The sequence below is a fragment of the Lissotriton helveticus genome, chromosome 12, assembly GCF_964261635.1.
Source record: "Lissotriton helveticus chromosome 12, aLisHel1.1, whole genome shotgun sequence".
Taxonomy (NCBI): Eukaryota; Metazoa; Chordata; class Amphibia; order Caudata; family Salamandridae; genus Lissotriton; species Lissotriton helveticus.
The window spans coordinates 425,920,810-425,948,768 of NC_136073.1; the positions used below are offsets into that span (position 1 = coordinate 425,920,810).

Sequence of the window (27,959 nt, forward strand, 5' to 3'; positions counted from 1 at the left end):
TTCTGAGTGGACAGCTTATGGCTGCCACGGAACTTTTGGTGACACCTTCAGGGTTGAGGCCGAACTTTTTAATGAGCGCCTCCTTCATGGGGGAATACCTGAACTGGTCTGCCTTATCCAAGTACAGGAGGGTGTCCCTGACGTTGGGAGGTATATAACGATACAGGCCACCTCCCCAGTGTTTCTCAGGCACCCCATGGGTGGTCAAAGCCACTTCATACGCCTCCAACCACCTAGCAATGTCATCCCCCTGTGTGTAGCTCGCGATCACCTCCTTGGGTAACCAAAATCTGGGCTGCTGTTTAACCCCTTGTACGCTGCCACCATTGGGACTTCCTGGCGCACCCAATTGCAATGCTCGCAGCTCCATTTCTTTAAGCTGGAGCTCGTGCGCCAACTTCCCTTCTTCCACAGCTAACTTTTTTTCTTCCAAAGCAAGCTTCTTATCTTCCCTTTCTCTTTCCCTCTCGTGCTCTAGTTTGGCAAGCTCCCACTTCAATCGCCTCACCTCCCTCCTGTCCTCATACTCCTGCGATGACGCACTCCCCCAGATACACTACTCCCTGCGCCGGAACGTCTTCCTGGCAACACATTGTCGGACATATCAATGTTGAGCAGGCCTGGGTCTTCTGGAGTGCCCGCCTCCGCTTGCGTGACCTGCCCCTCCTGTTCCCCATCCCCTCTCTCCTCTGGGTGGGCCCTTACCCATGCCCTAAAGGCGGTACGGAGTTCTTCCTTTGCGGCTCTCCGCCCAACCGGCACCCCCATCCCCTGACAAAATACCCTAAGCTGCACCACTGTGTACTCCTCCAGATCGGCTAGCTGGAACTCCATTTTGCCAGGTGGAGACCCAGATAAAATCAAGGAAAGATATTAGGACGTGGGTACAATACTGGGTCAACACAGGTCTCTACACACTCTACAGGCTAAACAGTGGGAGGGGTTAATTGAGAAAGGTTGTAGGCACGATAGGTGTCCAGTCTAATTGCAGCGCACTCTGTCCCACTGGAGGGTGCTGTATAGTCACAGGTCCTGGATCCCACTGCTTGCCACCAAATGTAGGAACTGAGGTCACCAGTTCCCCGGGGGTAGCCTGGCATGAGCAGGTAGGCACCTGCTCATGCCAGGTGCCTACCTGGCATGAGCCAGGTTAAGTGCTACACAGCACACGCATCCACTGAGACAATAAGTGCACGCAAGGACATAGACCACACCAGTTACGTTTGATTCAAATTAATAAGCTTTTATATAAGATTAGAATCAGGGCAATCAAAAATTCACAGTAGCAATAACTTATTAGTTTCCCTTAAAAGCACATGTGTCTCATCACTCGGCAATAAATACTTAAATGAATAAATATTAATTATTAGATAACTGTGGGCTTGGCAACTACCTTGCTCCTAATCAGCACCTGCAAGGAAATCTTTATAAAGACATTCAAATAACATTGCATCAAGCATCAATAACTATTTCTTCATGTAAGCAACCATCTCATTTAGTGACTAAAAGCATCCAGGAAACTTTGCCTTGGACAAGAGTAAACCGTCCATTAAGTAGGAGTAAAACGTTTCATTCTGTATTAATGGACATCACAGTGAAGATTGGGCATCAGCTCATTAGGCGAGAGAACTGGGCATTCATTAAGGCACAGATACCCCTGTATTCAGCAAAAGCACTTCCTTATACCACAATTACCCAAGCATCAGGGCCTACACCAGCTGGCATTCGTCTGGACCCCAGGCAGGGGTTAACCAATGTCTTGGCCCAGTTCAGAGGCCTGGCAGTCTCGCAGGAACTTCTCCCCCACCGAGAGTCATCTAAGGCCAACAGTGCCCAACCACGATGTTCCCTGGGGGAGGGGCGAATTCGGGGCCTTCTCCGGCCTTCTGACCTCCTCCCTGGGGGTTACCTTCTATCTTCGGCCCTCCGGGGCCCTTGCGGCGGGTCAACTGGTGTAGGAGGGCTCGGGCTCCTTCGGGAGCTCTCCGGTGGTCTGGCACTGTGGGGGGCAGTCGCGAGGTGCAGCCGGGCTTCACAAGGCCCCGCGGGTGCAGCAAGCAGGAGGGAATCTCTCGCTCTCGTCGAGCGCTGCTGCGGGATCTGCCCCGTGTCCCAGGCCTACCGAGTCTCACTGGGCCCAGGACCAATCATAGGAGACAGGGAGGAGGCGCGCAAGCAGCTGCCGGTTTCAGAGCAGCCTGCGGGGGCGTGTAGGCCTCACGCTCGACAGCAGGAAGTGGTGGAGGGGGCGTGGCTGGTGACGCGGCAGGCATCCCCTCACCATGTGACAGGGGAGGCAACAGCTTCGGGCCCGGAGCAGCTTTGTGGAATGTGGCGGCGGCCCTCTCCTGGTCCCGGGGGCCGCCGAGGGGGTGATGAAGGCAGCACCGGCCCAGGGAGTGCCGGGCTGCGACGGTGAGTTCCGCAGCGCGCTCAGTCTTTCCAGCGCTGGGGGGGCAGTCTCAACTCTAGCGCTTCGTGACAGAAAGGGACTCTGGCCTCACAGCGCTTCGTGACAGAAAGGGGCTCTGGCCTCACAGCGCTTCGTGACAGAAAGGGGCTCTGGCCTCACAGCGCTTCCCAGGGAGGGCACAGTCAACGAGCGCTGGATAGATAATGCAGGCAAAATAGCAGTTGCAGCTATCAGGCAGGTCAGCGTTCTAGCGCTGAGGGGGAGGGGAAGAGCGCTTCTAAGGTGGCCCAAGTCACTTCAGGTTTAGGCTCGCAGTTCAGTCAGGGGGGGTTGGCGCAGAGAGGGGAGAGCGCTTGAGAGGCAGATCAGTACCTGGTTGATCCCCCAAGATTCCTGGTTAGCGCGGGAAAGCTTCTTCTTGGCGCTTGTTGGTTCTGACGCCCTTTGTTTGTAGTTCCTTGGTTTCTTGAGGGGGGGTTTGAGTTGAAGGCTTGACGGCAGGTCACTTCAGGTGGTCCCTGGGTTCCCCTCCCGCCGGGCCAGATCAGTGGGCTAGTTCAGGGTTCCTCACTCTACTTGGAAGGCAGCACCTAAGCCCTGTCACTACCAGTGGCATATGCCCCTGACTAGGCCCTACCGCCTAAATCTCCTGCGTGGGTCCCCCGGGTCAGTGATGCCCCAACTCTCTACTCTGCTCTGACTGGAAAGTTTCCCTCCCTTTCCTTATATAGCGACAGTTGGCAGTTGGCAGTGGCAGTTGGTGTCACCTCCCCTGTTTTAGAAGGTTCCAGGAGCTTCCCACATTTAGCTATGGGCAGGCTGGCATTGCTACATTGTTTAAGGGTTCCAGCCAGCTCCGGGCTACTAGAGTGCACCTAAAAAGACCACGCTGCAGTAGCAGGGGTCAGTGGCAGCCATCTTAGGGGAAGAGAGCACCTGCACCTTAACATTGGGAAACAATAGGAAGGTGCCCAGAGACCTAAGGCCAACAAAAAGTAGCTGGGAAAAATGAGGCCAGGGTGAAAAAAAATAGGGAAGACCACCCTAGGGCTGACAGGTCTAACATGCATCCCCCCTGCCGAAAGAGGGGAGAGCTACCCAACCTCTAGGGCGTTCTCGTCACTAAGGCGGAAAACTGGGAGAGACCGTCAGCATTGGCGTGGTCAACTCCGGGCCGATGTTCCACCCGAAAGTCCATCCCCTGTAGGGAAATGGACCACCTTAGCAACTTGGGGTTTTCGCCTCTCATCTGCATGAGCCAGCGAAGGGGTCTGTGGTCGGTTTGAATGAGGAAGTGAGCGCCAAAAAGGTATGACCTCAACTTCTTGAAGTCCCAGACCACAGCGAAGGCGTCTCGCTCGATGGTACTCCATCGCTGTTCCCGAGGGAGGAGTCTTCTGGAGATGAAGGCCACAGGTTGGTCCTGGCCATCGTCGTTGAGTTGCGAAAGCACAGCGCCTACGCGTGCTCTGAGACATCCGTTTGCACAATGAATTCTTTCTGGAAGTCAGGAGTGGCCAGCACCGGAGCTGTGCACATCACGCGCTTCAGTGTTTCGAATGCCTCCTGGCAAGCAGCCTTCCAGGTCACCTTGCGGGGCTGCTTCTTGGACGTTAGCTCAGTCAAGGGGGCTACGATGGTACCATATCCCTTGACGAACCTGCGGTAGTTTCCCGTGAGGCCGAGGAAAGCTCGGACCTCAGTTTGGGTTTTGGGGGCTCCCAGGCCATGATGGTCTCAATTTTGGCCGGAGGGGTTGCACCTTACCCCCGCCCACCAGGTTTCCGAGGTACACGACAGATCCCTGTCCAATCTGGCACTTGCTAGCCTTGATGGTGAGGCCAGCGCGTTGCAGAGCCTGCAGCACCTCCTGGAGATGCTGCAGATGGTCCTCCCAGGTGCTACTGAAGACAGCTATGTCATCCAGGTACGCTGCTGAGAAGGACTCCAGGCCAGACACCACCTGGTTCACCAACCGCTGGAAGGTGGCCGGAGCATTCTTGAGCCCGAAGGGCATCACTCTGAATTGGAAGTGGCCCTCGGGGGTGGAGAACGCTGTCTTCTCCTTCGCTCCATCGGCCATGGCAATCTGCCAGTACCCTGATGTCAAGTCGATGGTGCTGAGGTACGTAGCTGCTCCCAGCCGGTCAATCAGCTTATCCGCCTGTGGGATCGGGTGAGCATCTGTCTTGGTGACAGAGTTCAATCCCCGATAGTCCACACAGAACCGAAGTTCTGGTGTGGTGCCCGGTGGGGCCACTTTCAGCACAAACACGACCGGACTAGCCCACGGGCCGCTGGAGGGTTCGATCACCCCCAGCTCCAGCATTTTGGCTATATCACCCTGGATGCTGTTCTTCACTTTCTCGGACAGCCGGTAAGGCTTGGTTTTTACTGGCGGACTGTCCCCTGTGTCCACATCATGGGTACACAGATGTGTAATTCCACAGGTGCAGTGATGGTCCTCAGAGGAATAGCCTCTGGGTACCGAGTGGTGTGGTCCACTAACACCAAGATGAACCAGTGTCCCACAGAGGTCGGAGGGTCTAACAGCCCAACGATGTCGATACCGACCCGCTCAAAAGGGGTCCCGACCACCGGGAGTGGTTCCAAAGGGGCCTTCACTTTGGTCCCCGTCTTGCCACTTGCCTGGCAAGTCTTGCAGGTCTTGTAGAAGGTGTCAGAGGCAACTCTCATCCTGGGCCAATAAAAATGTGGGACTAGCCTCTCAAAGGCCTTGTCCTGGCCCAGGTGTCCAGCTAAAGGAATCTCATGCACCAATTCCAATAAGAAGGCCCGGTAGCAATGGGGGACCACTAAGGCCCTCGAGGATCCATGCACCGGAACCTTAGGCTCAGTGTAAAGGAGGCCATTCTCCAGGTATACGTGAAAACTGCCGGTCTCCTGATGAATCGCTTGGGCTTCGGCCTGTCGCCGCATGCCTTCAAGCGTGGGGCACTCCTTTTGTGCCGGACAGAATTCCTCCCGGGTAGGCCCTCCTTCCACATGCCACTCGGCAAGGGTCGGCAAGTCCCCCACGGGAGCAACATCCACCTCCACGGACTCCGGGGGTACCTCCACAGGCTCCCCATCCATCACACGGGGTGTGTTCTCCACTCCATTCTCCCCTTCAGGACCAGCATTGGGTTGGGCCATTGTCTCAGGCTCCAACCCGAGTTGAGTTTCTTGCCGGGCAGCCATGGATCCCGTGACCACGCAAGTCCACCCTGGTAACCCCAGCATCTCAGTGTGGGCCTTAAACTACACTTCCTTCCAGGTGGTATGTTCCAGGTCGTTTCCTAGCAGACAGTCCACAGGCAAGGCAGGGCTTATCGCAACTCTCAACGGGCCTTGAACTCCTCCCCACTCAAAGGGAACCTGAGCCACGGGATAGTAGCTCAGACTGCCGTCAGCCAACACGGCCGGATGGAACACATCAGGCACTACTTGCTCAGGGGACACCAGTCGCCTCACTACAGTGGTCAGGCTGGCACCTGCGTCCCTCAGAGCGTCCACCTCCTCCCCATTGACCTTCACCCTCTGCTGGTACTTAGCAGTATTCCATGGTAAGGGCATCACTGGGACCATCTCTCTATCCCCAAGTGAAACCAGGGTCAGGCCTGTCCACTCCCCCTCCCTATCTAGGGGCAGCTCCATCCCAAGCGCTACACTAGCCACCCCAGGACTCTTGCCACATGTGGGGGCTGGGGGTCGTTTGCGACACTGGGCATCTCCCTTGTAGTGTCCAACCTCCCCGCATTCATAGCACCGGACAACTTTTGGCTGCTGACTCTTGTCAGGGTAAGTGGGCTTTGGGGAACTGGACAGAGGTGGGGCACCTACTCCTCTCTCAAACTGTCTAGTTTGTGGGCCTCGTGAGAACTCCTTATTTTTATCTCCCCCCTCTTTCTTCTGGGGGCCGCCCTGTCCGCCTTTCGGGCCATCTCCCCCAGGGGCCTTGTGTGACACCCGGGTGCTGACCCAAGTATTCGCCTCCTCCGCAAGCTCACGGGGATCAGTCAGCTTGCGGTCCACCAGATGTTGGCGCAGCTCCGGAAAACATATATCCAAGAGGTGCTCTCTCAAAAAAAGATTGTACAGGCCCTCATAATCATGCACCTCGCTGCCACGCACCCAACCATCCAGAGCCTTACGGGCATAGTCAAAGAAATCCACCCAATTCTGAGTGGACAGCTTATGGCTGCCACGGAACTTTTGGTGATACCTTTCAGGGTTGAGGCCGAACTTTTTAATGAGCGCCTCCTTCATGGGGGAATACCTGAACTGGTCTGCCTTATCCAAGTACAGGAGGGTGTCCCTGACGTTGGGAGGTATATAACGATACAGGCCACCTCCCCAGTGTTTCTCAGGCACCCCATGGGTGGTCAAAGCCACTTCATACGCCTCCAACCACCTAGCAATGTCATCCCCCTGTGTGTAGCTCGCGATCACCTCCTTGGGTAACCAAAATCTGGGCTGCTGTTTAACCCCTTGTACGCTGCCACCATTGGGACTTCCTGGCGCACCCAATTGCAATGCTCGCAGCTCCATTTCTTTAAGCTGGAGCTCGTGCGCCAACTTCCTTTCTTCCATAGCTAACTTTTTTCTTCCAAAGCAAGCTTCTTATCTTCCCTTCCCTTTCTCTTTCCCTCTCGTGCTCTAGTTTGGCAAGCTCCCACTTCAATCGCCTCACCTCCCTCCTGTCCTCATACTCCTGCGATGACGCACTCCCCCCAGATACACTACTCCCTGCGCCAGAACGTCTTCCTGGCAACACATTGTCGGACATATCAATGTTGAGCAGGCCTGGGTCTTCTGGAGTGCCCGCCTCCCCTTGCGTGACCTGCCCCTCCTGTTCCCCATCCCCTCTGTCCTCTGGGTGCGCCCTTACCCATGCCCTCAAGGCGGTACGGAGTTCTTCCTTTGCGGCTCTCCGCCCAACCGGCACCCCCATCCCCTGACAAAATACCCTAAGCTGCACCACTGTGTACTCCTCCAGATCGGCTAGCTGGAACTCCATTTTGCCAGGTGGAGACCCAGATAAAATCAAGGAAAGATATTAGGACGTGGGTACAATACTGGGTCAACACAGGTCTCTACACACTCTACAGGCTAAACAGTGGGAGGGGTTAATTGAGAAAGTTTGTAGGCACGATAGGTGTCCAGTCTAATTGCAGCGCACTCTGTCCCACTGGAGGGTGCTGTATAGTCACAGGTCCTGGATCCCACTGCTTGCCACCAAATGTAGGAACTGAGGTCACCAGTTCCCCGGGGGTAGCCTGGCATGAGCAGGTAGGCACCTGCTCATGCCAGGTGCCTACCTGGCATGAGCCAGGTTAAGTGACTACACAGCACACGCATCCACTGAGACAATAAGTGCACGCAAGGACATAGACCACACCAGTTACGTTTGATTCAAATTAATAAGCTTTTATATAAGATTAGAATCAGGGCAATCAAAAATTCACAGTAGCAATAACTTATTAGTTTCCCTTAAAAGCACATGTGTCTCATCACTCGGCAATAAATACTTAAATTGTGGTAAATAAATAATTAAATACCGGTTCTATTTTTTAGAATAATCAATAAACGGGTAGCTCAATAAATAAGAGTCAAGATTCGAGGTAGCTGGAGTTTGCAGGTTTTAATAAAGCATAAGGGACAGGAAACAGGACAACCTGCACGGGAATAGAATGGCAGCTGCCGGGGGCAGGATCTGGAATGGCTAGAGCTTGGGATAACTTTTAATAACAGTGCACAATATATATAGTTAAACAAAATACATTACATTCAATACAGTAGGCGTAGCAGTAGGTGTGGTTTGTAACAGTCGCGAAAGATAAGGCAGTAAGTAGGTGTAACAAGAGGCGTGTACAGGGCGTATACATAGACATGTGATGTAAACGTAACAGAATATGTCATAAATGGGGCGGAAACATGGAGGGGGCTACCTGAGGAGCTGGGACCTCTGACCTAGTGGTGCGCGCAAACTGGCAATGACGTGTTACCAGGGAGAACTGGGGGCTATGACTTCTGCACTAGAAGAGGAGACTAAAGTCTGCGGAGTCAGAGCGACATGTACCTAAAACCTATCTGGTATCTGGTGTTTAGAGAACATGTTGATAGAATCCAAAAGTTATCAGGGTAAAGGCTAACAGACTCTAAGACTGGGGCATGCATTATTCTACATGTATTGCGGGGCGAGGAATATTCTATGAATATTAATACAGTATTTCCCTTACATGGAGACATAAAGGCTAGACTATGACTGAAACTATTGATGCGATTCAGTAGCTTAGGAATGCAGAGAAGGAGGGCTGGACTGATAACTAGAAGCATAACATTCTCTTGGCAGACTGGGAGGCAGAGCCAGGCCGAGCCGGGCACTGTGAGGCAGGAAATAAGTGAAGGGTCAGGGATACAGGTGGGGGCTGTATCGCTCCTCGGAGAGGGTTCAGGAGACAGGAGCTGAATCTGGTGTCCGGGCCCTTTTGAGGCCTAGAAACGGGGACTTTTCAATGAATTAACGTGCACACTGTGAAACGTGGCAACATAGGTTTACATAGGCCTAATACTCGTAGCTTTCACGAGGACTGGAAACTGACATACTAGAGTTGGACACAACTATAATTGCATCTTTAATCGATCAGAGGGGAATACATATGCATATTGATCATGCACATATAACATAGGATGGGGAACACGTAGGGACACAGAACATGGCAAAATTTACTTTTCCACATTCCCTCCTTGTGCCCTACGTTTCCATCAGGAAACATCAATATTCATGATACCATCTATCATTTCATATAGCATCATTTGCTCGTCTCGAATTGGCTTGGAACGGGACTTAGGACTAGGACTTGGAATACAGGATGTAGCACAAATGCCGCAAATCGCAGGGCCACATTGTAAACAGAGGCAGCAACTGAATATGATCATTACTGCTATACCTAGAAATGACAATACTTTCCATCCCCAGGCAGATATAATACTCCAGAGCCAACCGGACCATGTCCAGGTGCCTGGATTCTGGTGTAACTGATGGGCAATTTTATGAAGTCTGGTTATAGCTGAATAAACAGACGGCGCGTTATTAGGAATGAAATTGCAACAACTAGATCCGATGACTCTACATGCTCCTCCTCTATCGGCCAGTATGACGTCAAGAACGAGACGATTTTGGAGCACGACAAATCTCATAGCAGATTGCTCTTCGGTTAAGTTACCTAGGGCAGAAGTAGTCTCATTCACTACTGCTTCAAGGGTTCTGGTTAACCTACGTATTAACTTACTATTCTGGATAGGTCCTATAAAGAAGAAGAAACCTCCATTGAAGTCTGTATACTGTTCTAGAGCAGTTTCAGTTTGATCGACAATCGGGGACTCGATCTCCCTTTTATGTCTGACGTGTACTAGATGTGTGTTTCTATGATAATCAGATGGGGCTAGGAAAACTGGTGGCAGTAGGAAGGCAATGTAACATGTTCCATCCCAATCGAGGGGCAGACGAACATATGCGGTCTGACCACAAACAAAATAAGAATGACGTGAGGCTTTGAAAATAGATTTCCCACTGTCACTATACTTGACAACAGTAGCACAATCACTATATCCTACATGTGCGGAACCATTCTTTCTGACACATAATTCGCCTTTGACTGGTAGTACTGAAATAGCAGGCAAATCTGGAGTAGTATCGGACTGAACATTCAGAACCATGAAATTCGAAGAATAATTACCTAAATCATATACTTCATTTTCTAGATCTAACCCTGTTCTATGGGAGAGACCTTGCTTGTCTGGAAAACATGTACTATTCAGAAGGGACATATCAGTTGAGGATGACGTTAACGTGGACCATGCTCCACATGAACCATTATGTGAAAATGGATAAGGAAAAAGTGGCAGAACTCCCTTCGGTGTCTGGAAAGGGGGGAGTCGACCACACACCCAACAATTAGTGGCATTGCTGGTCTGGTGTGAATAGTGTAACATTCTAATAAACGTGTTATTTCGCATAGCAAGACGATAGGATAGCTCGTGAGGAGGCAGGTCACTAAATGTGTGCTCTACTGTAGCATTAGAATACTTATTTACATGAGAAATTGGAAAACATAAATGTAATGCATAACTTGTGCAGGTAACCATAAGACTTAGAAACAATAAGAAACTTAGAATAACGATACATCTTATAGAGTTTTGACTAACTCTCTCACTGTGGGGGTCTATCTCATACATGTCAGAAACCTGTCTAACCGTTTCACCCGAGAGGGACTTAGACAATTAAACTGGCTGACTTATTTTACTAGACCTGAGTTTCTTTTTATACTCCTGCTGCGGAGTTTCCTCTAACAGGGGAGGCTTGAGTTCAGAGTCAATTTTTAGGCAGTCCTTAGAAATGTTCTTGGCAAATGTTTTTATACGCAATCCATGGAATTTCTTGATGTGGGACATATGTACCCAGCCTTTGCGGCCCTCCAACTTCACGGCCGTGCGGGTGGTCAGAAGGACTAGTCGTGGCTCCTTCCAACGAGGCTCCAGTGGACTTGAACGATCAAAGTTCCGGACAAGTACAAGGTTTCCTGGAACGATTTCATGCGGTTTCACCTCGGTATTGTCTGGAAATGCGGCGGCAACCTGTGAACGACAAGAGTGTAGGGCAGACATCAAGGAAGCTAGGTAATCTGTCAGCATATTACTGGAAACATCTGTAATACTTCGGGGTCTAGGTGTACCCCACATGTTTGGGGGGCGGCCGAATACGACCTCATACGGGGACAGACCTGATCTGGAATGTGCAACCATGCGCATATAAAATAGAGCGACTGGCAGAGCTACTAGCCAGTCTACACCTTTCTCTTCACAAACTTTGGCAAGTCGGATTTTTAATGTCTGGTTATGTCTCTCTACGAGACCGGCTGCTTCAGGATGGCGTACACAATGGAACTTCCACTGGTACCCTAACAGAAGGGAAACATGTTTCATTAACTCAGATGAGAATGGCTGGCCGTTATCTGAATACACGACCCTAGGGAGTCCATAACGGGGAAAGAATTCACGAACCAACTGCTTGGCAGTGGTCGCAGCTGTGTAATCTGGAACTGGATATGCTTCTGTCCACCTGGACAAAGCGCATACAACTACGAGGACATACTTGAAACCTCGACATCGCTCCATCTGAATGTAATCCATCTGGAGGACTTCAAAAGGGTGGTCAGGAGGTTGGAATCCCCCTTGTTCCACCGGGACACTTTTACCTGGATTGAACTGACAACATATCATGCAGGTACGGACTTTCTGCTTGGCTGCAGCTCGTAAATGCTTGTTGAACCAAATGTTTTGAATACTGTCTAACATAGCTTTTTCTCCTAAATGTGCAGGACTATGTGCGGTATTGATAATGACTTGAACCATAGAGTCGGGGAGAAACCATGTGGCTTTTCCCTTCGTCAACCATCCCTGATCTGTCTGGACCCCTCCTTGTTCGGACCATTTCTTGATTTCATCGGGAGTAGCATGTGACTGTATGTCTATGACATCTTGTGTAGGGTCCTTAACTGTCATACAAGTAATCTGGTCTGGAGGGTGTGTCAGTGTCGTGTTAACTGGAACGTCTGGAGTCTGAGCTGTAAGCTTGGCTGTTCGATCTGCTAGATCGTTACCTTGGGAAATGATGTCAGTGACTTTCGTATGTGCTTTGCACTTCATGATAGCGATAGCTGTCGGTAAATGGATTGCATCTAACAGAGCTTGAATGAGAAGACCATGCTGAATCTTGGTTCCATGAGAAGTCATGAAACCTCTTTCTTGCCAGAGCACTCCAAAGTCGTGTACGACTCCGAATGCATAACGTGAATCTGTGTATATGTTTACTTTCAGGTTCTTGGCACGTATGCAGGCTTGGGTCAGAGCGACTAGCTCTGCTGCTTGAGCAGACAGGGTGTCAATACGGTGTGTCTCTATAACTTCGGTTTCAGTAGTCACTGCATACGCGGCTACTAGTTCTCCTGTACTTGTTCTCATACATGAACCATCCACATAAAGTGTCAGGTCGGGATCAGGTAATGGAATATCTGTCAAGTCTTGTCTTGGCTTTGTTGTGGTGTTAACAACTTCCACACAGTCATGTGTGGCAGGATTTGAAGTAACTGACGGTAACAGTGTAGCAGGGTTCAGAACGTTGCAGCGTCTGATTTCTATATGTGGCTGGAACAGTGTCAGTTCGTAACCTGTTAAACGTGCAATTGTCAAGTGCTGAGTCTGTGTTCGGTTTAAAAGAACTTCCACGGAGTGTGGAACTTGTACTGTCAGGGAGTGTCCTAACACTATGGAATCACTTTGTCTGATAGCTAGTGCTGTGGCTGCAACTGACTTGAGGCACGCAGGCAGAGCCTGGGCTACTGGATCTAATGTGCTAGAAAAATAAGCACAGGGCTTGTATTGTCCCGCTTGATCTTGTGTGAGAACAGATAATGCAGTACCATTACGTTCTGTGACAAAAAGTGTAAAAGGCTTACTGTAGTTTGGTGTAGCTAGAACAGGAGCTTGGCATAAGGCTTTCTTTAATTCATTAAAAACAAGTGTATGTTCGGATGTCCAAGGGAGGACAGTCGATACGGCTGCCTCCTGTGTCGTTAACTGTATCAGTGGCTTGGCTAGAAATGCATACTGAGGAATCCATTGTCTGCAATAAGAAGTGAGGCCAATAAAAGCTCGTACCTCCTTCTGGGTCTTGGGCTGAGGAAGACTCGCTATTAACTGGATACGGTCAGGTGTCAACTGCCTACCCCTCTTGGACAGTAAGTGTCCTAAGTAGACCACTTGCTGGACACAGAATTGAAGCTTCGAAGGGGACACCTTGTGCCCCATCTCGGCTAGGAAATACAGGACTGTAAGTGATGCTCGCTCGCAGTCACGTTCAGAACGGGCTGTGATCAGTAGATCATCGACATACTAGAGCAGGGCAGTGTCAGTTGGCATGTGAATATTGTCTAGTTGTCTCTTGAGTGCTTGACTGTAAATATTAGGACTTTCTGTGAAACCTTGAGGAGCTCGTGTAAATTTATAGCTCCTTCCATTTAAACAAAATCCGAAAAGGTACTGGCTGTCTGGATGAATGGGGACACTGAAAAATGCGTTCTTGAGGTCTATGACAGTAAAGAACGTGGCTTCAGAATCAATGGCTGTCAATAGGGATGAAATATCTGGAACTACTGGGTACTGGGGTATAATACATTTATTAAGTTCTCGAAGGTCAATCACTAATCGATAAACTGGAGGTGCATTTGGATCAGTACGTTTCATGACTGGAATGATAGGAGAATTACATACATTGGAGTCAGTTTCTACAACCACTCCTTGAACAATAAGCTCGTCAATAATTTTGGATAAGGCTGCTACAGCCTCAGGTGGCAATCTATACTGTCGGATTCGTGGCAAAACTATACCTTGTTTCAGAGTCACACGATGGGGTGTGATTTGCATACAACCTACATCAGTTGGACCTTGCGCCCATAGATGCTGCGGGACATTCAATAATCTTGGATCAAAATCTCGTAATACATAGTGACCTTTAAAGTCACGTAAAAACAATCGTATTCCTTCTGGGGAGCAGCATATAATTGCACCTAATTCTTTTAATGTCTTGACGCCTAACAAATTTTCTGGACATGCTTTCGTAAGTAACAAATCAGTAGTTCGGGACAATGGACCAACTTCTAGAGAAACTGGTTTCGAAATCTCATTAACTATTGGCTTTCCTGAAAATCCAAGGGAAACATTTCTTGAGCCTGAGAGCGGAGCCCCTAGAACCTCGTCATGACTGATGGTAGTCCTACTTGCCCCTGTATCAATCAGAAACTTTCTGTCTTTCCCTAATACTTGACTGTGAACATAGGGACCCTCTTGATCTACAGGTATCTCGATGAGAGGCAAGCCTACCTCCCTCTCTAGGCTGTTTCATGAATACTGCTGGTACTCTGGATACTCGGACTGGGCATACTGGTACATCTGCTGTGTAACATGCTGTGTTGCAGCGATAGGCTGCGGTACTGTAACTGTCTGTTGTGCATTCTGTGGTGACTGGGAAGTCTGTGTAACTTGTTCTTGTCTAGCCGGACGTGGTCTTTCTTTAGTCTTACCGGTAGCTATGTTGTGTTTCAGAACTGCACACTCGTTTATAAAATGACCTGGCTGTTTACAGTAATTGCAGGTCCCTTTAACAGGAGCTGCAGGATGACTGGCTTGATTCGTACCCCTCTTCTGACTGTCTTGAGGAACAGATTGTGCAACTAATACTTTCATTTTCGTGTCTTTCATACGTCTCCTTTCATGATCTTGCTCTTCCCTGATTCTGTTCTGGTGGTACTGGAGCATCTGAAGCATTTGTGACGGGGTATTAGCTTGCCATGTACTTTCGACTTTCAATACTCTGTTTTTAACTTGTGGACTTGAATTCTCGACTAGTTTAGTAACAAAAAGATGAGGGTATGACTCGCTACTCGTCTTCAAACCACTGTTGATAATAAAACATTTCTCGAATCTAGAATAAAAATCACTAGTATCTTCATCTTGTTTCTGTTTACAGGCTGAGATTGCATCCCAATCTTCCTTTTTCGTGGCTAGTAACCGTGGCAAAACTTGTATCAATAACTCAGGTAATTCTTTACATTTATCTCCTAGACCGGTACCTGGTACACGTGTTTTGTCTTCAGCTTCTAGAGCTGTCCAATCTATCTTTTTCTCTCCCACCTCCCATTCTTTTTCCTTGAGCTTTTCATATATGCCCGCAGGCAACAGCACCTTTAACATTTTAATGATATCAGGATACGTGTATTCTCCCATACGGAGCATGTCCTTTAATTCACGGTGGAACCCTGCTGGATCTTTGTCGTGACAGGGAATTAACCTCTTCATCTCTAAGAGTTCCATCTTTGTAATCGGGGTGTAAACAAATACTCGTTCTAAATCACCACCCGTTGTCCTAACTGGGTGTACTTCTCGTAACGGATGCTGTCTGTCTATGTAGAATGGTTTACTTTCGGGGGGTGAGACATGAACAAAATGCGGATTCAGGAACGTTCGGTATTTGTGGCGCTGTTCTACAATGACACTAATTAAATCGGTACCTAAACCTCTCCATCTATACTGTAGTAACTCGTTTAATACATCATGTAACGGACCTGGATCAGAATGCTGACCCTCATACAGAGTGATGAGGTGCTGGATCATATACATACCCACCAGTCGCTGCTCGGCTGGGGGCAGTTTCAGAAACATTTGTGCCACTATTTCGTCTGGAAAAGTGGTAGAATCAGTAGCCCATCGGACTGCTGATCGGGCTAGTTCTTGTTCATGCATAGTACTAAGTTCACTATAACCGATTCGTGATTTCAGAATGTGATCGGTAGCTTGAAATACTTGTTCTAGAGAACACTGTTCTGGTACTAGAGAAGGAACAGTTTTCTTGTAGTCTAGACGTGAATGTTGGTCGGAAAGTCTAGTTCTACCTACATACGCTATTCTGGAAGGATTCTCGTCGTCTACCTCTTCAGTGGAAGAGTCATTTTCTTTCTCGGTTGCTTGTGTTGCTTCTCGTTTCTCGTGTAACTTTATTATTTCTTTACGGATTTTCTTGTACATACTCTCTATACTGTTCTGTGTCTTGTGTCTTCCCTCGGCTATATGGTCACTCCACCTGGTCAGAACTTTCATTTCTTCTGAATCTTTTCCTGGATAATCTTGTTCTCTTATTAAACAATTAATTAAAAACTTTAAAATCATGAGCTGAATCTCGACTTTTCTTTGGACCATGGTGTCGCCGATACTTTCTGGATCTCTTCCTGTACGGATGAAATGATATATTCTGTCTAGATAACTTTTCATATTCGGCAGGGTGTCCAAATACTCGGTCACCCTTCTTACACGCAATGAATACAAGACCATGTCATCATCGCCGGGGACTGGATCATAACGGCATTCGGTAAGTGCTCGCTTGATATCTGCAACTGACTGAAATTTGGGTGTACGCTGTAACGCTAGCTCATGTAGCGTCATACGTCTGTGTTGAGGCGGGGTACGAGGAGAACCTCCCCCCGCGGCTCCTAAACTGGAATCGTCGGCGGGTACTGTACGGGCTGGGAGAGTGACTGATGTAGCCGGTACTTGTACTGTAGGCTGGACCGGGGGTACCGTAACAGGTGCTGCAACGGGTGCCCCGGTGGCTGGAGGTACAGGAATTACATTATTTACGGGAGCAGGCGGAACAGGATTTGCATACTCTGGGACTGTGTCGTCCAAATAGGACGAGAGAAAAATATCCGCTGCGGTCGGTTTATGACGTAGCTTAGTCGGAACTAGTGATGGCGGAAAATTACTGGACGCCTCTGGGGTTGCTTTTGGCAAGCCCTCGGCAAGAAGAGGATACATACCTTTAATAAGGGCATTTCTCTGTCTGTCTGACTGTTCGGCTTTAACTCGTTCACCTATTTCGATTAATTCCCTTTCTTGGGCTCTTTCTGAGGATTCTCTACTTAATTCTGCTTTTCTGAATTCTTTTTCGGTTCTTTTATGAGATTCCTTGCGCCATAACTCGATGGCATCTTTCTGTGACTGTCTGGCTTTCTTTTTCCATAATGCTTCTTCTACTCGCATGATGCACTCGGCATCCCATGTGCCTGATACAGGCCATCTATATTTCTCTTCGAGATGTCTGGTATAATCAGACCATAAATCTAGATATATTATGGCACTTAAGCCATGCTTATGATACATAAAATGACCTGGACTGTCCCTAGGCGGGACAGGGACTGCTTCCTCGAGCAGACCTTTTCTAGTTTTTAACTGACGTAACTTAGAGAACAGAGGCATGATTTAGTCTGGAATCTAGACACAATACAATACACAATAAACACAATAATGACTGAGAAAACAAATCATTCATACCACGACATTGAAAACACATTGAATGACATTAAAATAACAGTTCGGACAAAATATTACCTGGAATACTGAGAACAGAAACACATGAATTTCTCGAGAACAGAACTTACTAGAATTACTAGATGTACTGCTGAAACAGTACGAAACTTACCGGTCTCATAAAGAGACACGTCAGGACCCGCATCCACCTAGATGGACACTTCGTGTTGGATCTGTGTACCCAAACCCACGGATCAGAGACAAATTAATTGACCCTGTCTAGATACTACCCCAGCAACGGTACTCACCGGGCAGCAAGAACGGAAGGCCTCGGACTGGACTGGACTGCTACGAAGACGGACGGACGAACTTCGGACTTCAGTTACAGGTGGGCCTCCGGATACCTCGGACCTTGAACTCTCGGCTTGGGCTCTGGTCGGGACTCGCCGCGTTCCTCCACCGCCTCGTCTGGATGCTGAACCGCAACCTCCGTCTCCTCCGTGGGCCTGAGGGATACTTGAAGCAGAAATATCTGCACGTGCACGGTATGGTTCCGTCACGGCTGCAGAGGATCAGGGGGCCTGCGTGGCTTCTCCGGCGCGTGGGGAAAGGGCAAGTCCCTATTCGGGCGCCATTATGTGGTAAATAAATAATTAAATACCGGTTCTATTTTTTAGAATAATCAATAAACGGGTAGCTCAATAAATAAGAGTCAAGATTCGAGGTAGCTGGAGTTTGCAGGTTTTAATAAAGCATAAGGGACAGGAACAGGACAACCTGCACGGGAATAGAATGGCAGCTGCCGGGGGCAGGATCTGGAATGGCTAGAGCTTGGGATAACTTTTAATAACAGTGCACAATATATATAGTTAAACAAAATACATTACATTCAATACAGTAGGCGTAGCAGTAGGTGTGGTTTGTAACAGTCGCGAAAGATAAGGCAGTAAGTAGGTGTAACAAGAGGCGTGTACAGGGCGTATACATAGACATGTGATGTAAACGTAACAGAATATGTCATAAATGGGGCGGAAACATGGAGGGGGCTACCTGAGGAGCTGGGACCTCTGACCTAGTGGTGCGCGCAAACTGGCAATGACGTGTTACCAGGGAGAACTGGGGGCTATGACTTCTGCACTAGAAGAGGAGACTAAAGTCTGCGGAGTCAGAGCGACATGTACCTAAAACCTATCTGGTATCTGGTGTTTAGAGAACATGTTGATAGAATCCAAAAGTTATCAGGGTAAAGGCTAACAGACTCTAAGACTGGGGCATGCATTATTCTACATGAATTGCGGGGCGAGGAATATTCTATGAATATTAATACAGTATTTCCCTTACATGGAGACATAAAGGCTAGACTATGACTGAAACTATTGATGCGATTCAGTAGCTTAGGAATGCAGAGAAGGAGGGCTGGACTGATAACTAGAAGCATAACATTCTCTTGGCAGACTGGGAGGCAGAGCCAGGCCGAGCCGGGCACTGTGAGGCAGGAAATAAGTGAAGGGTCAGGGATACAGGTGGGGGCTGTATCGCTCCTCGGAGAGGGTTCAGGAGACAGGAGCTGAATCTGGTGTCCGGGCCCTTTTGAGGCCTAGAAACGGGGACTTTTCAATGAATTAACGGGCACACTGTGAAACGTGGCAACATAGGTTTACATAGGCCTAATACTCGTAGCTTTCACGAGGACTGGAAACTGACATACTAGAGTTGGACACAACTATAATTGCATCTTTAATCGATCAGAGGGGAATACATATGCATATTGATCATGCACATATAACATAGGATGGGGAACACGTAGGGACACAGAACATGGCAAAATTTACTTTTCCACAAAATGAATAAATATTAATTATTAGATAACCGTGGGCTTGGCAACTACCTTGCTCCTAATCAGCACCTGCAAGGAAATCTTTATAAAGACATTCAAATAACATTGCATCAAGCATCAATAACTATTTCTTCATGTAAGCAACCATCTCATTTAGTGACTAAAAGCATCCAGGAAACTTTGCCTTGGACAAGAGTAAACCGTCCATTAAGTAGGAGTAAAACGTTTCATTCTGTATTAATGGACATCACAGTGAAGATTGGGCATCAGCTCATTAGGCGAGAGAACTGGGCAATCATTAAGGCACAGATACCCCTGTATTCAGCAAAAGCACTTCCTTATACCACAATTACCCAAGCATCAGGGCCTACACCAGCTGGCATTCGTTTGGACCCCAGGCAGGGGTTAACCAATGTCTTGGCCCAGTTCAGAGGCCTGGCAGTCTCGCAGGAACTTCTCCCCCACCGAGAGTCATCTAAGGCCAACAGGGCCCAACCACGATGTTCTCTGGGGGAGGGGCGAATTCGGGGCCTTCTCCGGCCTTCTGACCTCCTCCCTGGGGGTTACCTTCTATCTTCGGCCCTCCGGGGCCCTTGTGGCGGGTCAACTGGTGTAGGAGGGCTCGGGCTCCTTCGGGAGCTCTCCGGTGGTCTGGCACTGTGGGGGGCAGTCGTGAGGTGCAGCCGGGCTTCACGAGGCCCCGCGGGTGCAGCAAGCAGGAGGGGATCTCTCGCTCTCGTCGAGCGCTGCTGCGGGATCTGCCCCGGGTCCCAGGCCTATCGAGTCTCACTGGGCCCAGGACCAATCGTAGGAGACAGGGAGGAGGCGCGCAAGAAGCTGCCGGTTTCAGAGCAGCCTGCAGGGGCGTGTAGGCCTCACGCTCGACAGCAGGAAGTGGTGCAGGGGGCGCGGCTGGTGACGCGGCAGGCATCCCCTCACCATGTGACAGGGGAGGCAACAGCTTCGGGCCCGGAGCAGCTTTGTGGAATGTGGCGGCGGCCCTCTCCTGGTTCCGGGGGCCGCCGAGGGGCTGATGAAGGCAGCACCGGCCCAGGGAGAGCCAGGCTGCGACGGTGAGTTCCGCAGCGCGCTCAGTCTTTCCAGCGCTGAGGGGGCAGTCTCAACCCTAGCGCTTCGTGACAGAAAGGGGCTCTGGCCTCACAGCGCTTGGTGACATAAAGGGGCTCTGGCTTCACAGCGCTTCATGACAGACAGGGGCTCTGGCCTCAAGCGCTTCCCAGTGGGGGCACAGTTGATGAGCGCTGGATAGATAATGCAGGCAAAGTAGCCGTTGCAGCTATCAGGCAGGTCAGCCTTCTAGCGCTGAGGGGGGGGAGAGCGCTTCTCAGGTGGCCCAAGTCACTTCAGGTTTAGGCTCGCAGTTCAGTCAGGGGGGGGGTTGGCGCAGAGAGGGGAGAGCGCTTGGCAGGCAGATCAGTACCTGGTTGATCCCCCAAGATTCCTGATTAGCGCGGGAAAGCTTCTTCTTGGCGCGTGTTGGTTCTGACGCCCTTTGTTTGTAGTTCCTTGGTTTCTTGAGGGGGGGGGGTGAGTTGAAGGCTTGACAGCAGGTCACTTCAGGTGGTCCCTGGGTTCCCCTCCCGCCGGGCCAGATCAGTGGGCTAGTTCAGGGTTCCTCACTCTACTTGGAAGGCAGCACCTAAGCCCTGTCACTCCCAGTGCTAAATCTCCTGCGTGGGCCCCCCAGGTCAGTGATGCCCCAACTCTCTACTCTGCTCTGACTGGAAAGTTTCCCTCCCTTTCCTTATATAGCGACAGTTGGCAGTGGCAGTTGGTGTCACCTCCCTAGTTCTAGAAGGTTCCAGGAGCTTCCCTCATTCTAGCTATGGGCAGGCTGGAAGGCTGGCATTGCTACATTGTTTAAGGGTTCCAGCCAGCTCCTGGCTACTAGAGTGTGCCTAAAAAGACCACGCTGCAGTAGCAGGGGTCAGTGGCAGCCATCTTAGGGGAAGAGAGCACCTGCACCTTAACATTGGGAAACAATGGGAAGGTGCCCAGAGACCTAAGGCCAACAAAAAGTAGGTGGGAAAAATGAGGCCAAGGCGAAAAAAAATAGGGAAGATCACCCTAGGCCTGACAGGTCTAACATTAACCTTGAATCGTACCAACAGAAATCTATCCCTTTCATTAGATAGGAGTGAAAGGAAAGCTCCATACCCTGAACAGTTTTTAAAAATAAATGCCCCTATACAATGGGTTTCACAAGCTCTATGTGTTCATGTTGTAATAAGGGACTTTTGAGAAACAAGTCTCTCCCTCTTTTGAGTTCCAGGGGGTACGGGGACTAATAATTGCAGTATATGTTCACCCAACCCATGCTAGTAAAAGCTGCCTTCATATAAGCAATCCAAGGGATTTGATGCATGTTGTCAAGGGTCAGACAATCAGACAAAATCAGTCTATTTATTTGGCATCCCTCCCCAGTCTATATCTTGATACAGCACAGCAAGGGTCTGAGAGCAACAAGGTCACCAATGTATCTAAAACAAAGTTCCTGACGAACAAAAAAAGCCAGCAGAATAAACCTTAAAATTTATTTTCTGTGAGTTCAATGTTATCGACCGTCATGTAACCCCATACATCACTGTCATATAGCTCCTTGAAGATGCACTTGGACTTAAAATACTTAACTAGAGGGTCCAGTCACCATGAGCCCAACCTCTGTGCAACGCTAGCTACAATCCCTGTGGTCTTGACCAAATCACAAGTCTTACCCTCAACTAGGGGTTTAAAACTCATATTAGCATCAAATAGCACCAGCAGTTAAGAGAAATCTGGGACCTTACCCATGGTATGACTCCCCACCTTGAAGGTTTTGAAACTGGTGGAAATTCAGCGATGTTAAGAACTCTCTCCGCAAGTTGGGCTTTAAATATGATATGCTCTACCCTGCCTGTCTATGAGTTGAGGTCAATGGGAAGCCTCGCACCTTTGACAACCCAGCAGAGGCAAACGACTTTTGCAAACACTTTGCTTTCAAGTCCTCCTCTTCTAGACAGAACACGCTACAAAGTACTGGATCACCGACTCCTGCTCCTTAGTCCCCTTAGAGCTGATATGGCCTGCAGTATTTGGATTCTCACTCAAATAGGGACTACTTCTGCATAACACCTGTGGACTGCCCCAGACAGTATGCTTTGCTCATCATTGCCTTCTTATTACTTTTTCCATACAAATGCTGTTTATATGTGGTTGATTCTTCCTTTCAGTTTCAGCTATTCCTCTAGGAACGGGCCACACCAAGCAAGCACGTCAACTCTCCCCCATGGAGAACACTGCAGTAGCCTCATTGGGATTGTTTAGTTCTTTGTTTCTCCTTTTCTGGGCTTTATTGGATGTTTTCCTATATAGTGGGGGTGGGGGGGGGGGATAGGTGTGGGCCCTTTCTGCTTTCTCTTCAGTTTTGTATTTGTTTGTTACCCTTTGCACAACAGGTACACTATATGCCAGTTTATGACATGGTGCTGTTCTTTTTACACCTGTTTACTCAATGCCATCTCAGAAAGGGCCTGGAGAGGTGATAGACATTACTTCCCTTACATGAAAGATATGTGGCATCAATAATCCACGTAAAGGCAAACAAGTCCTCTCATATCTGTCGCGACATCGCCTTCCTTCAGGAAACACGTCTCCTACCCAATGGCGCCCAATCATATGCGACTACTTGGGCCCCCCCCTGCTATTTCTCCTGTCATGGCTCCTATTCCTGTGGATTCTGCCACCTCATGCTTAAAAGTAGCCCCTATTCCCTCCATAAATGTCACTCGGACCCAAATGGATGCTATTTAATCCTACAAAATTGCAAAAAACACAGTTGATGGACAGAATGTAGAACAATGTCATACATTCACCCCAGTACAAGGATCTGGGCCTAAATCCATCGTTTTTTTGCACTCCACACCACCCTGGGTTAGACACTGGCTATATGCAAATCAGCTCTGACCCTGTGCCTCATGGGAACAGTCCAGTCCGAACTACCAAGCCATGTCTTTCCCAGACCGGAATCAAGCATCCAAGGACCGGTTTCTGGCTATCAGCCTTCATCAGCCTGGATAGCTTGACTCCAGTGGTGTGGAGAGCCTGGGACTCACGTCTGAGCATACCCAGCCCACTCGGGGTGAAAATTGCAAAAAACACAGTTGATGGACAGACTGTAGAACAATGTCATACATTCACCCCAGTACAAGGATCTGGGCCTAAATCCATCGTTTTTTTGCACTCCACACCACCCTGGGTTAGACACTGGCTATATGCAAATCAGCTCTGACCCTGTGCCTCATGGGAACAGTCCAGTCCGAACTACCAAGCCATGTCTTTCCCAGACCGGAATCAAGCATCCAAGGACCGGTTTCTGGCTATCAGCCTTCATCAGCCTGGATAGCTTGACTCCAGTCGTGTGGAGAGCCTGGGACTCACGTCTGAGCATACCCAGCCCACTCGGGGTGAAAATTGCAAAAAACACAGTTGATGGACAGAATGTAGAACAATGTCATACATTCACCCCAGTACAAGGATCTGGGCCTAAATCCATTGTTTTTTTGCACTCCACACCACTCTGGGTTAGACAAGGCAGCCTCACTGACAAACGAGTTCTATTAGTCAACATATACGCCCCGAACACTGAGTATCCACAATTCTTTCAGGAGTTTTATGCCCATATGGGACATGCAGATGCCAACTTTGCTCTTCTGGGTGGGGATTTCAACATGGTACATACTCTAGCATTGACTCAAGTACCCAGCTGAGTGGTTATCCCCAATCATGGGAAGTACTCCACCTTATATTGCAGAGGCTTATGCTCTACAGGATAGCTGATGTGCTTAACAGCCATCCACACCTGGTTATACCTTTTACTCTGCCCACATTATATTTTGACATGGCTGAATTATTGGTTCTTGTCTGCTAATGTTTCACTCTGGACTACAAAGGTAAAACTTCTACCGCAAACTCTATCAGATCATAGCCCTGTTCTCTTAACCCTACAGGTCCCCTATGGATGTAGGTCAGAGCGCACCTTGAGTATCCATCACTAGGCTCTACATGATCCTGTGTTCTGTAGCGAACTCCTTCATTCCATCGTCCTCTACTTCGCAATGAACTCGGGCATGGTCTCCAAACAGGCAACCCTCTGGAAGGCCTTTAAAGCATATATCCGTGGGGTGTGCATATCCAAGCATCCGAGTATCCTATGAGATATCCTCTCCCAACCGCAATGCTTTTAAACCTCCAACTCCATTGACGTTTAGTATTGTTGACTGAATTTCGCGATCTGGCTGATAGGGAAATCGCATATCTAGGGAAACACACTAGGGCTCCGTGCTATGGTGAGGGGGCGAACCCGACCTCACTCTTGTGCGGATAATCCACCCTAATCGCCTAGGTAGTTATGTCGATGAATTGCGCACGTCTCTGAGTCCTCTGTTTTTGCTGGCGAAGATGTTCTGGCAGAGTCCCAATTCTATTATATAAAGGAATTCTATGAACTCCTTTATACATCCTGCATGCCTGACAATGCACCAGAGATCCCATCATACTTGGTGGAAATCGCCATAGGTCTGGCCCACTGATGGCCAATGACAATTTTTAGACAGGTCCAATGGCCCTGGCCTTGATGGCCTTACGAGAGCTTTCTATAAAGCTTTCAAACAACATGTCACCCACATCTCTTTGCAGTGGTCAACAGAATCTCCTGCCAAACACCTGCTTTAGTTACCCTAACGGATGCCGAAAAGACGTTTGACCCCTTGGAGTGGCCCTTCTTGAAAGAAGCTCTGATCAAACTGGGAATCCCTACCGAGCTCATCTCCTTGGTCATGCTCTTATATCCTAATCCTGTGGCACGCATGGGAGTCAATGGTTCCCTTAATGGACCCTTTGGTCTGCCACCTTCTGGAGCACCACATACATGAGGCTCCCGCGCTTCATTCTTTTAAAAAATATTTTCTGCCGGAGTCACGCTGGGTGTGAAAATCCAGCCCCCCCCAAAAAATGCTCTTTTGGCCCTGTAGGGCCCTCTGATCAGGCCTATGCGGTCAGGGTGCTTTTACCCTGCCACCTTTTTTTCTTTTGTAATCGTTTTTCTTTCTCCTCATACCAAGTGACAAGATGGCTGTCAACATTTCCTGGTTACAAGTGTTGGCAGCCAATCAGAGGCAAGCTCCACTGTGGCACTTACTGGATGTACTAGTTGGACCCCACACTGAAAAAAACATAGGTTTCAGGGACGTTATAGTTAGTTGGAGATTTCACTCGTACAAAACCATAGAAATAGTAAGTAGACCTAACTTTAACTTGTGCCCATGCAATGCACTGCTGATGACGTCACATATTACATCACTTGTGACATGCTCAGTAACATCACTGATGACATCTCAAATTTTCCATTGGGCATACAAGTCACACAGTCCTTAAAATAACAAACGGAGATGTTGGCTCACCATCTGCCTACTGGCTCTACTACTGTCTCCCGATTGGATAGAAAATAGTCAATTGTGACATTAAATGTTATGTTATGTTATCTTGTATAGCGCATGGCTACCCCAGCGACGGGGCGTCCCAGCGCTTACGGACATGCCAGAGGCTAGTGTAGCAGAGGAAGTGCTAGATGGATGCAAACAGCCAAGTTTTTATAAGTTTTCGGAATTGCAGGTGGTTTGAAGTGGCCCGAGCTTTAGGAGGAATAGAATTCCAGTGCTTAGGGGCCAAATACCTGAAGGAGCGGCCACCGGCTCTACTCCTCCGAATCCTGACTGTACAAGCTAGAGAAAGGTCCGCTGAGTGAAGTGCACGCGTGGGAGTATAAAAAAAGCACAGTCCCTGCAGAATTTGGGGGACAGCTTTATACAGGATTTTGTGGGTAAGGCAGAGGGTTTTAAATTGAATGCGCTGTTGTATTGGGAGCCAATGTAATTGTTTGAGGATGGGGGACGTGTGGCAGGTTTTGGGAAGGGCAAATAGAACGCGGGCAGCAGCGTTCTGTGCTCTTTGCAGCCTGTTTATTGTAGTCATGTTGGAGCCTAGCATGAGGGCATTACAATAGTCCAGGTGAGATAGAACTGATGCCTGGACTATGATCTGGCGAATAGGAGGCTAAAAAAAAACCAATATGGGTTTAAGAGAGCGGAGACGACCGTAGCAGGTGCCTGCCACTTTTTTGGCATGAGACTCTAAGTTGAGTGAATTATCAAGTAACACCCCCAGATTTTTTACTGACTCCTTGGGTATAGGTGCTGGTCCCAGCGCAGGAGGCCACCAGTGCTTATCCCAAGTCTTCGTGCCATTGCCAATCAGGAGTACCTCTGTTTTAGAGGCATTTAACTGCAGATAGTTGTTAGATAGCCACCTTGAAATCGCCAGAATGTCTTCTTTGAATTTAGTTTGGTCCCCTACATTGTTATTAGCAAAGTTGAAAATAAGTTGTGTGTCGTCCGCATATGATGTTAACTGGATCTTACGTTCCCGAGCCATCACGGCCAGGGGGCGGACGTACACATTGAACAATGTAGGGCTGAGCGCAGACCCCTGGGGCGCCCCGCATTCAAGAGGGAGCCTGCTGGATGAGTACGGCGGGGCATGCACCTGGAAGGAGCGGCAGATAGAAATGACGCAAACCAATCCAGGGCCGTTTCCCTGACTCCGATCTCCCACAGTCGCTCCAGAAGTATCTTGTGGGAGACCGTGTCAAAGGCCGCACTCAAATCCAGCAGAACCAGGATAGAGGTTGCACCGGTGTCCAGGGAGGCCCTTAGATGTTCTGTAACTGTTATCAGGGCAGACTCCGTACTATGATTGGCGCGGAAGCCATTCTGGGACTCATCAAGAATCCCATTGGACTCCAAGTAGGCAGTCAGAATGGAATTGACATGGGCTTCCGCCACTTTCGCAAGATATGGGAGCAGCGAAATAGGTCGGAAGCTGTCTCGCCTTGCAGGATCCAGAGTAGGTTTTTTCAAGAGGGGTAGTACTTTGGCATGTTTCCAGGATTTAGGAACGGCGGCTTGCTGTAAAGATCGATTAATCAGCTCTCGCCCTTCCAGCAGGACAGAGTCATGAAGTGATCTAAACAGTTCCGGTTTGATAGGATCGTCCGGGGATCCTGACTTAACTCTAAGGGCTAAGTGTTCCATCCCTTGCTGTTCTATGGGTGGAAGGGTCAGGAGGGAGTAGGGGGGATCAAGACTGTCTCTAACAGGATCGGGGAGCCCTGGTGAGTTATCCAGTTGTAATAAGTCGTATATCCCTTTGACTTTATTAATAAAGAAACGCGATAGTTCTTCACACTGTGCGTCTGACGCTATCAGGTTGCCTGTGCCTACCGGGGCTTTGGTCATATCTTTCACCAAGGAAAAGATCGTTTTGGAGCGATTAGTGCTCGAGGTAATCAGGTTTGTATAGTAGGTGGCTTTGGTTTTCTTTATAAGTTTACGGTAAGCTTTAGTGGCCGTTCTAAACTTAGTTTTGGCCAGGGGGTCATAGGATCGTCTCCAGATACGCCCTAGTAGCTTGCAATGTTTTTTTGTTTCAGCGAGAGTCTCCGAGTACCAGAGGTGGGACTGATCTCGTCTAGGTCTTGAGCGTTTCATAGGGATAAAATGGTCTAAAGAATTATTTATCCACTCTCTATAAGCAAAGTCTGCTTCTTCCATGTTACCCGACCAAACCGGGCGGGAGTGGTTAAGCCTGGCTTCAAACTGGGCTTTATCTAGGCTGTTCCATGGGCGCCTTTGTAGGGAGGGAGGAAGAGACTCCCTACCAATAGATGGGATC

General features: G+C 49.0%; 1 protein-coding gene across 1 annotated transcript in view; it reads right to left on the reverse strand.

Moving 5' to 3' along the window:
• The window catches only part of LOC144798038 (maestro heat-like repeat-containing protein family member 1), an 88,460-nt gene that overhangs the window by 54,422 nt on the left and 6,079 nt on the right, over positions 1–27,959 (reverse strand). The window lies entirely within an intron of this gene.